Here is an 11,253-nt window from a genome sequence, read left to right on the forward strand (position 1 = left end):
ATTTTTCACATGTAATTATGAAATTGCTCTATAATTACTTATATACGGGTTGCTACTGCACTGTGTGTCCAGGCCCTGCTATAAGGGAAATAAAAGAGAAAATCCTATATTGAATATAAGAGAAATCAAAATAATGTGCATCTCATAGACAGCTGCTGTTCTTTTGTTGTCCAAAGAAGAATACATTCTCTACAAATAGGCCCAAATAAACCTGTACTGGCTCTCTGATCTAAAACATAAGAGAACCACAGGCCTCTAATGAGTCACTGACCTGACCAGTACCATGGCTATTCCTATCCTTGGCTGATTTGCATATGCCCAGAGCACAACCCACTGCTTTCATGGCTTCTTCATAGTCAGGTCACAACCTGTGCTGGAGTCAGCTTCACACATGTTACACAGAGACATGAATGTGCTCACTCAGCTTGTGGCATTGCTGCTGCTCTGGCTTACAGGTAAGGAAGACTGAACAAACTGAAAATGCATACATATGAGTATGGTTAGTGCTCCATGGCCTCCATAGATGTTATCTTATAACAACATACATTGTGTGGGAATTCTTTTTCAATTTTCAATCTCAGGTGGGAAATGTGACATTCAGATGACCCAGTCTCCTGCCTCCCTGTCTGCATCTCTGGGAGAAAGTGTCACCATCACATGCCTGGCAAGTCAGAACATTGATAACTGGTTAGCATGATATCAGCAGAAACTTGGAAAATCTCCTAAACTCCTAATATATACTGCAACCAGCTTGGCAGATGGAGTCCCATCAAGGTTCAGTGGCAGTAGATCTGGCACAACGTTTTCTCTTAAGATCAGCAGCCTACAGGCTGAAGATGTTGCAATGTATTACTGTCAACAGCATTCTAGTGCTCCTCCCACAGTGATTCAAGCCATAACATAAACTGCCCAGGGAAGCAGAAGTGAAAGCCCACTCTGCTACAAATGTTCCTTCTGGTGTCTCTAGCTGCTGAGACTCTTTTGCTTAGGCCAAATATAAAGGTCAATGCAATGCTTTTGCATGAGGATCAGAGTAACTTTTCTATCCTAAATCTTTTCTTTCTTGGGCCAAATTTAAAGATCAATATGATGCCTTTGTATGAGAATCAGAGTAACTTTTCTATCCTAAACCTTTAACAAAAATGAACATTAAAACAGGTAATGGGTCTCATGACTTCCAAGAAAAAATAACTTCACACACACATAAACACACACACACACACACACACACACAGAGAGAGAGAGAGAAGGGGCGAAGAGGGAGAGGGGGAGAGAGAGGTCATAAACATGGTCAGTAATCTGTCTGGAGATATGGCTTAGTTAACAGCACTGGTTACAGTTCTAGAGGACCTGTGTTTGATTTCCAGCACCCCTATGATGGTTAATAACTACCCATAACTTCAGTTCAGTGTATATGTGATCCTCTTGTGACTGCTGAGGACAGTGCACTCATGTGGTCCACAAACATATATAGGCAAAAGACTAACATGCATAAATTAAAAATAACTAAGTTTTAAATATATGAATATCTTAAGATAACTAGTATTTTAACAAACTGAAACCAGGAAGAGATTGTTCCCAAAAACTAGAATCAATTTTTATTTTTACAGAAAGTAAGGCTTTCTGACCACATAGTTGTCATCTAGGATGTCAGCTCCCATATTTGTCAATTGGAGGAGGTTTTCCTCAATTAGATATTCAGTTCTCTCCTTACTATGGAGGTAAGTGTCCTAGCTACTCTTCTATTGCTGTGATAAAATCTTATGGCCAAGGCAATTTACAAACAAAAACATATAATTTGTGGGCTCACATTTCCAGAGTGTTAGTCCAAGTCCAAGGCTCAGGATTTTGAAACCTCAGAGTCCACCAACCTTGATACAATTCCTCCAATAATGCCATACCTCCTAATCTTTCCCAAACAATCTATCAATTGGGAACCAATAACTCCTATGTGTAAGCCAATTCAGGACATTTTAATTCAAACCACAATAGTAAATAATATTTCCAAGATAGAACTCTATAGGAAAGGACTAAGTAGGGGTGGGATAGCTTAGCAACCTTGGATACATTGGACTTGAGTTACAGGCACATTTCTTTCCCAATAAACCATTTATCAACCTGGAACAACAATTTCATCAAGCTGCAAACACTCCACTCTCCAAACAAAGTAAACAGATCATTCTAACTCATGGTTTCATAGCAGTCTCTAGTTCCACCAAATATACCAGGAAAAATATGAAGAACTAGGCATAATCAACTTTTCCAGCTTACAGTGGACTGTGCAAAAAAAAAAAAAAAAAAAACCAGAGCCCTTAAAATAATACTTTATGGAAATCCTTATATTTATTATCGTATGTATAGTCATGATCTACCAGGCAATCATATGCATCATAGAAAAGTTTATGTGCACTTAACAAAACCTACCAATTAAAACAGAAAATCATACACATTAGACTCCTCACCAACACCTCTTCCTCAGAATGACACACAGAAGTTCCAAGAAATCTTTATTGTGGAAATTTCATGCCTGGATGTCTGTTCTATTGCAATGTGTCTCTCCTGTGCTGTATTTAACTTTAGTACTGAAATAAATCACGGAAACAATGTTATAACATAGTTCACAGTTAGATACAGTTAGATAATTAAAAGTTATATTCTCATATTTTCTATAGTTAATATATTCATTAACTTGCCAGTAGTCTCCTGCATAGTTATAATTAATGCAATTGATTGTTTACATTTGCTCTATGACTCTATAAAGCTTTTTAACTTATCTGTCACATGCTATGAATGCTTCAAAGGTTACACTAAGTATTTCCTGACTCTAGCTTCCGTTTGTTGGGACACTCTGGGGCACAGTGAACCCTCTCTTGCAATATGCTCACTGGTGCTTTTCAAGGGGTTTTTCTTTCTCTCTTTAGTTGGTAATTTCTCTTCTCTGCTTTACCTAACCACTGTAGCCAAGATTCTGTGTAAATTCCTTTCCTATTGCTTTTCTTTTTCATCTCCCTTTAATCTTCTTCCTTTCTCTGTCTCTGTCTCTGTCTCTGTCTCTGTCTCTGTCTTTCTCTCTCTCTCTCTCTCTCTCTCTCTCTCTCTCTCTCTCTCTCTCTCTCTCACTCTCTCTCTCTCTCTTTCTTTTTTATTGGTTTTATGAGACAGGGTTTCTCTGTGTAGACTTTCTTCTTCACTTCTCTGCACCTTCGCCTGTCTCTCTGTTATGATAGACTTTCTCAGCAACCTGCACTAAATCCCACAATGACTTATCCTGTAGTCCCTCTAGACTGAAGATTTTTCTTGATATCTCTACTAGCCTGTGAGTGACCCCAAGGGCTCCTTACAGCCCACACTTTCCTTACTTCTCCTTACTGCCTAGGGTCAAGGCTAGGCCAAGTTCCATTCTCCACCAATAGGAACATTCTTGAAGAAAATATTATCAGAAAAACTACAAGAGCTTTTCTGATAGTCACTTGACTCTCTGGAAAATCCAAGGTAGAGTTCAAATGCATGCCATGCTTGCTAGCCAGTAGATTTAAAGGTCAATAGGCTTAGCCAATAAGTTTGAACGGGAACCTTGCTGATGTAACTTGTGGCCAACTGCTTGTAATAGCCATTCAGGGTCATTTTATACTCACTTGCCTTGGGGGACTAATTGAAGGTTGACTCCGATGCACACGAATATACACCTTTTGCTTTTGTATTTATCTATGTCTTTGTGTCTTACCCCATCATGTTTCCCATGAGTGTACTATGTGTAGATTTATCAAGACAAAACCTTTAGATCATATTATTACACAACCAGAGGACTCTGTGCATTTCTGGTTTGGAGGTTTTATTTTCCAACAATGCTATCATATCATAACTCCCTTCTTCCATTTACTAATATTTCCATATTCCTCTGTGTATAGACTTATTAATGATACTGGCAACTACATGAAAACTTTCTCCTTTCAGGAATATTAGCCAGCAGTTAAAAGAACTGACCATTGTTTGGGAGGTCCTGAGTTCTGCTACCATCACCCATATTGCCAATCACAGCCATCTATAACTATAGTTCCAGTATATTTAGCACCCTCCCTTGGCCTTTTTGGGTTCTGTGAATTTGGTTCACAGATATACATGGAAGCAAAACATCCAAAGATATGAAGTAAACTAATGAAAATAAAATATCTGTTTCTTCTTTTAACTATAAAATATGAATTAATGTAAGTTGATCCTCTGAGTCACTCCAGGACTCTCAGAACTAATTGTATCCAGCAAGAAATGTGATAAGACACACCTTCCTATAATGTTTCTCAGCTTCTATCTATGCTTTATAATACTTCTAAATGTTTCAGCATTCTTTGTCTTGACCTTGATTTGTGGAGTACAGAAAAGTAGAGAAGCCTTATGCAGTGGAAAGTTCAGTAAAGTCTCACATCTTTGCTGGGTAAGTTTCTTCCCAGTGTATGCTGTGCACCATCAACACTGCACTCATCATTATGCATTTAGCATTAATGCATCATGATCAGTCACTACCCTACTTCTATACATCTATGAAAAAATTTATTTACTAATATGGTAAGATACACATAGATGGAAAATATATTGGACTTTTATAAATAGGGATTTTGTTAGTCTGCATTCTCTAAAATAACTGAACTGAAAGAATGAATACTTATGGTTTTAGATTTAGGACTTTTGAGATGGCTCAATAGATGAAGTTCTTAGCATTCACATAAGTTATGGCTAGATTTTTATGTTTGATCAGGACAAGATAATTTATTGCAGTGCCATCCTCCTTCAGGAAAACAAGAGCAGTAAAATCTCCCGGGAATGAGAGGGATAATCCTGTACATGCTGTGTCCTGACTTGAAAAGGCTCCTGCACAGGGTTTGATCACCACATTAAAAAGTCTTTGGGGCATTAAGCTGTGTCTGGGACCTATATAGATTAGCAGGCGTGATGGACATGTCTTGTCAGGGCTCTAGAATTCTCTGGTTTTGTCTTTGCAATTCAATTTAAATTAGCCTTCACGGAACATTTTTATATCTCTGGACAAAGAGAAATAGTATAGGATACTGTGACCAGTGAAGTTTTAGATCTTCTGTTTTCTGTAAGCACCTTTTTTTGTTCTACATTTACAGGACAGTCAGAAATTGTTCCTTTGGAAAAAATTTCAGACAAGTGAAGGAATCGTATCCTTCACGCTATTGCTACTATTACTTTGAGTAAAAAAAAAAAAAAGGCTCTGTATCTGAAACAACCTAGGCTACAGCGTGCCATCTCCAAGCAGTGCAGGAAGCCAGCTATACACCCAGCAGCCAGTGAGGAGAAGACAGGCAGCACAGCCTGCATCCAGACCTGATCAGGGCCACAGTGGTACATACCCAAATACAACTACAAGAGAGTGGATCTGTCATCTTGCTTCTGTGACTTTGCAACAGATTGGTAGGCAGGTTTCACCAGAGTAGAGGATCACTTGGGACACACTGTACCAGGACTCCACATCAAACCAAGAACTCTGCAGCACCATAGCAATTTGTGCCAGGAGAAGGCAGCTCACACAAGGTTGCTGAGATAGGACTACAGGCACACACACAGGAGGGCCAAGCTCCAGCCTGTGACAGCAAGCCCAACTAACATCAGAGATAACCAGATGGCAAAAGGAATATATGTGAACTTTGCTAACAGAAATCAAGGCAATATGGCACAATCCAAACCCAATTTTCCCACAACAGCAAGGCCTGGATATCCCAACATACCAGGAATGCAAGATTTGGATTTAAAATCACAGGTCATGATGCTGATGGAGGGCATCATGGAGGGCTTCAAGAAGGACATAAATAATTCCCTTAAAGAAATACAAGATAACCCAAGTAAATAGCGAAAAGCCCTTAAAGAACAGAGGGAAAACACCAAAAAAAAAAAAAAAAAAAAAAAAAAAAAAAAAAAAAAAAAAACCAAACCAAACAAAACAAACAAACAAACAAAAACAAAAACAAACAAAACAAAACAAAACAAAACAAAAAAAGAAAAACAGGTGAAGGAATTCAACAAAACCATCCAGGATCTAAAAAGGAGGTAGGAAAGAAGTCAGGAGTCATGGATCCAAGCATCAATGACAGAATACAAGAGAGGGAAGAGAGAATCTCAGATGCAAAAGATACCATAGAAAGCATTGATACAATAGTCAAAGAAAATGAAAAATGCAAAAAGCTCCTGACCCAAAATATCCAGGAAATCCAGGAAAAAATTAGAAGAGCAAACCTAAGGATTATAGACATAGAAGACAGTGAAGATCTCCAACTGAAAGGGCCAGTAAATGTCTTCAACAAAATTATAGAAGAAAACTTCCCTAACCTAAAGAAAGAGATGCCCATGAACATACAAGAAGCCTACAGAACTCCAAATAGATTTGACCAGAAAAGAAATTCATCCCATCATATAATAAGTAAAACACCAAATGTACTAAACAAAGAAAGAATATTAAAAGCAGTAAGGGAAAAAGGTCAAGAAACATACAAAGGTAGACGTATCAGAATTACACCGGATTTCTCACCAGAGAATATGAAAACCAGAAGAGCCTGGGAAGAAATCATGCAGACGGTAAGGGAACAAAAATGCCAACACAAGCTGCTATATTCAGCAAATCTCTCAATTACCATAAATGGAGAAACCAAGGTTTTTCATGACAAAAACAAATTTAGACAGTATCTTTCCACAAATCAAGCCCTTCAAAGGATAATGAATGCAAAACACCAACAAAGGGAGGGAAACTACACAGAAGATAAAGCAAGAAAGTAATCTCATATCAACAAACCCAAAAGAAGATAACCACACAAACATAAAAATTACATCAAAAACAGCAGGAAGCAACAGTCACTATTCCTTAATATCTTTTAACATCAATGGACTCAATTCCCCAATAAAAAGACATAGACTAACAGACTGGATTCGTAAACAAGACCCAACATTTTTCTACATGCAGGAAACACATCTCAGTGTAAAAGACAAACTCTACCTAAGAGTAAAAGGCTGGAAAACAGTCCTCCAAGTAAATGGTCCCAGGAAACAGGGAGTAGACATTCTAATATCAGATAAAATAGACTTTCAACCAAAAGTCATCAAAAAAGATACAGAAGGCTACTTTATGCTCATCAAAGGAAAAATCTACCAGGAAGAACTCTCAATTTTGAACATCTATGCCCAAAGTACAAGGGCACCTGCATTTGTAAAGGAAACCTTATTAAGCTTATAGCATACATCACACCCGACACAATAATTGTGGGGAACTTAAACACCGCATTCTCTTCAATGGACAGAACAGGGAAACAACAAACTAAATGGAGTCACAGTGAAACTAACAGAAGTTTTGGACCAAATGGACTTAATAGATATCTATAGAACATTTCATCCTAAATCAAAAGGATATACCGTCTTCTTAGCACCTCATGGTACCTTTTCCAAAATTAGCCATATAATTGGTCACAAAACAGACCTCAACAGATATAAGATGACTGAACTAATTCCATGACTCCTATGAGATCACTATGGAATAAGGGTCATCTTCAATAGCAACAAAAACAGCAAAATGCCCACATACACATGGGAGCTGAACAATTCTCTACTCAATGATACCTTGGTCAAGGAAGAAATAAGGAAATAAATCAAAGACTTTTTAGAACTTAATGAAAATGAAGGCACAACGTACCCAAATTTATGGGACACAATGAAACCAGTGCTAAGAGGAAAAGTCATAGCTCTGAGTGCTTACAAAAAGAAGCTGGAGAGAGCATACACTAGCAGTTTAACAAAACACCTGAAATCTTTGGAACAAAAAGAAGCTACTACACCCAAGAGGAGTAGAAGGCAGGAAATCATCAAACTCAGGGCTGAAATCAACCAAGTTGAAACAAAAAAAACTATACAAAGAATCAACAAAAGCAGGAGCTGGTTCTTTGAGAAAATCAACTAGACTGATAAAACTTTAGCCAGACTTACCAGAGGGCACAGAGACCATACCCAAATTAAGAAAATCAGAAATGAAAAGGGTGATGTAACAACAGAAAATGAGGAGATAAAAAAATCATATCCTACTACAAAAGCATATACTCAACAAAACTGGAAAATCTGGATGAAATGGACAATTTACTAGATAGATTCCAATTACCAAAATTTAATCAGGATCAGATAGACCATCTAAACAGGCCTATAACCACCAAAGAAATAGAAGTGGTCACTGACAGTCTCCCAACCAAAAAAGCACAGGACCAGATGAATTTAGTGTAGAATTCTATCAGACATTCAAAGGAGACCTAATGCCAATACTCTTCAAACTATTTCACAAAATAGAAACAGAAGGAACATTACTCAACTCGTTCTATGAAGCCACAATTTCACTGATACCAAAACCACACAAAGATCCAACAAAAAAAAAGAGAACCTTAGAACAATTTCCCTTATAAATATAGATGCAAAAATACTCAATAAAATTCTTGCCAACTGAATCCAAGAACACATCAAGCAGGATCAAGCAGGCTTCATCCTAGGGATGCAGGGATAGTTCAATATATGGAAATCCATCAATGTAATCTACTACATAAACAAACTCAAAGAAAAAAACCACATTGTCATTTCATTATATGCTGAAAAAGCATTTGACTAAATTCAGCATCCTTTCATGTCAAAGGGCTTCAAAAGAACAGGAATTCAAGGCCCATACCTAAACATAATAAAAGATATATACAGCATACCGGTAGCCAACATCGAACTAAATGGAGAGAAACATGAAGCAATACCATTAAAATCAGGGACTAGACAAGGCTGCCCCCTCTCTCCATATTTATTCAATATACTACTTGAAGCTCTAGCTAGAGCAATTAGACAACACAAGGAGGTCAAAGGGATACAAATTGGAAAGGAAGAAGTCAAACTATCACTATTTGCAGATGATATGATAGTATACTTAAGTGACCCAAAAATTGCCCCTGAGAACGCCTACAGCTGATAAACAACTTCAGCAAGATGGCTGCTTATGAAATTAACTCATGCAAACCAGTAGACTTCCTATACTCAAAGGAAATGAGAAAGAAATTAGGGAAATGAAACCCTTCACAACAGAAACAAACAATAAAAAGTATCTTGGTGTGACTCTAACCAAACAAGTAAAAGATCTGTATGACAGAAACTTCAGGACTTTGAAGAAAGAAATCAAAGAAGACCTCAGAAGATGGAAAAATCTTCCTTACTCTTGGATTGGCAGGATTAATACAGTAAAAATGGCCATTTTGCCGAAAGCAATCTATAGATTCAATGCAATCCCCATCAAAATCCCAGCTCAATTCTTCATAGATTTAGAAAGAGACATTCTTAAATTCATCTGGAATAACAAAAAACCCAGGATAGCTAAAACTGTTCTCAACACTAAAAGAACTTCTGGGGGAATCATTATCCCCAACCTCAACAGTGTTACAGAGCAATTGTGTTAAAAACTACATGGTATTGGTACAGTGACAGGCAAGTTGATCAATGGAACAGAATTGAATATCCAGAAATGAACCTACAGAATTATGGTCACTTGATCTTTGATAAAGGAGTGGAAAACATCCAGTGGAAAACAGATAGCCTCTTCAACAAATGGTGCTGTTTCAACTGGAGGTCAGCATGCAAAAGAATGCAAATTGATCCATTCTTATCTCCTTGTACTAAGCTCAACTCAAAGTGGATCAAGGACCTCCACATACAATCAGACACACTGAAACTAATAGAAAAGAAACTGGGGAAGACCCTTGAAGACATGGGCACAGGGGAAAATTTTCTGAACAGAACACCAATAGCTTATGCTCCAAGAACAAGAATTGACAAATGGGACCTCATAAAAATCCAACGTTTCTGTAAGGCAAAGGACATTGTCAAAGGGGCAAAACAGCAATCAACAAATTGAGAAAAGATCTTTACCAACACTACATCCAACAGAAGGCTTATATTCAGGATATACAAAGAAATCAAGAAGGTAGACTCCAGAGAGCCAAATATCCCCCTTAAAAATTGGGTACAGAGCTAAACAAAGAATTTTCACCTGAGGAATATGGGATGGCTGTGAAGCACCTAAAGAAATGTTCAAAATCCTTAGGGAAAAACAAATCAAAACAACCCTGAGTCTTGACCCCACACCAGTCAGAATGGCTAAAATCAAAAAGTCAGGAGATAACAGGTGCTGGCAAGGAAGTGGAAAAAGTGGAACACTCCTCCACTGCTGCTGGGGTTGCAAACTGGTACTACCACTCTGGAAAACAGTCTGGCATTTCCTCAGAAACCTGGGAATGATACTTCCAGAGGACCTGGCTATACAACTCCTGGGCATATAACAAGAGGATTCCCCAACATGTAGTAAGGATACATGCTCCACTATGTTCATAGCAGCCCTATTTATAATAGCCTGAAGCTGGAAAGAACCCAGATGTCCCTCAACAGAGGAATGGATACAGAAAATGTGGTATATATATACACAATGGAGTACTATTCAGCCAAGAGAAACAATGAATTGATGAAATTCTTAGACAAATGGATGGAACTGGAGAACATCATTCTATTCTAAGTGAGGTAAGCCAGTCTCAAAAGAACACTCATGGCATGCACTCACTGATAAATGGATATTAGCAAAGAAGTTTGTAATACTCAAGACACAATGCACATATCAATGATGCCCAAGAAGAAGGAATGAGTGGTCCCTGGTCCTGGAAACACTTGGTGCAGCAGTGTAGGGGAATACCAGGACAGGGAATGGGGAAGGGGTGGATTGGGGAACAGGGGGATGGAAGAGCACTTATTGGAATTTGGGGGTGGGGGAATCCAGGAAAGGGAAACTCACTTGAAATGTAAATAAAGAAGATAATTTTAAAAAGTGTCTGTATTTGAAAAAAAAATAGCTCTTTGTTTTCCATGTACATCTGGAGTAAAGTATACGTAAAACAGTTGGGTGTTATATACTTTTATGGAAGGAGCAGGTCTGTCACTAGTAGCTAAATTGTCTTTATTTCTAATGTTATCAGTGTTTTGCTCAATTAAAAAACCATGCTCAAATAATTTATTACCATCAAAATCATATAAATGCTCCTGGACTATTTTGTAATGGTGCATTTCTATTTGTTACTTCTATGCCCCCAACTATTGTTTATGCTTTCTTTTTAAAAGAACTATGTATATTCTTTAGGAATGCCATGCTTGTATACAGTATGAATATGATCCTATCCACTCCTATTCCCCTTTTGA

At 37.8% G+C, this 11,253-nt stretch overlaps 1 pseudogene; it reads left to right on the forward strand.

The window, feature by feature from the left end:
- Positions 1–349: 349 nt before the first annotated feature.
- Positions 350–904, forward strand: LOC127677967 (immunoglobulin kappa chain variable 12-41-like; annotated as a pseudogene).
- Positions 905–11,253: the final 10,349 nt, after the last annotated feature.

The sequence above is a fragment of the Apodemus sylvaticus genome, chromosome 2 (genome assembly GCF_947179515.1).
Source record: "Apodemus sylvaticus chromosome 2, mApoSyl1.1, whole genome shotgun sequence".
Taxonomy (NCBI): domain Eukaryota; kingdom Metazoa; phylum Chordata; class Mammalia; order Rodentia; family Muridae; genus Apodemus; species Apodemus sylvaticus.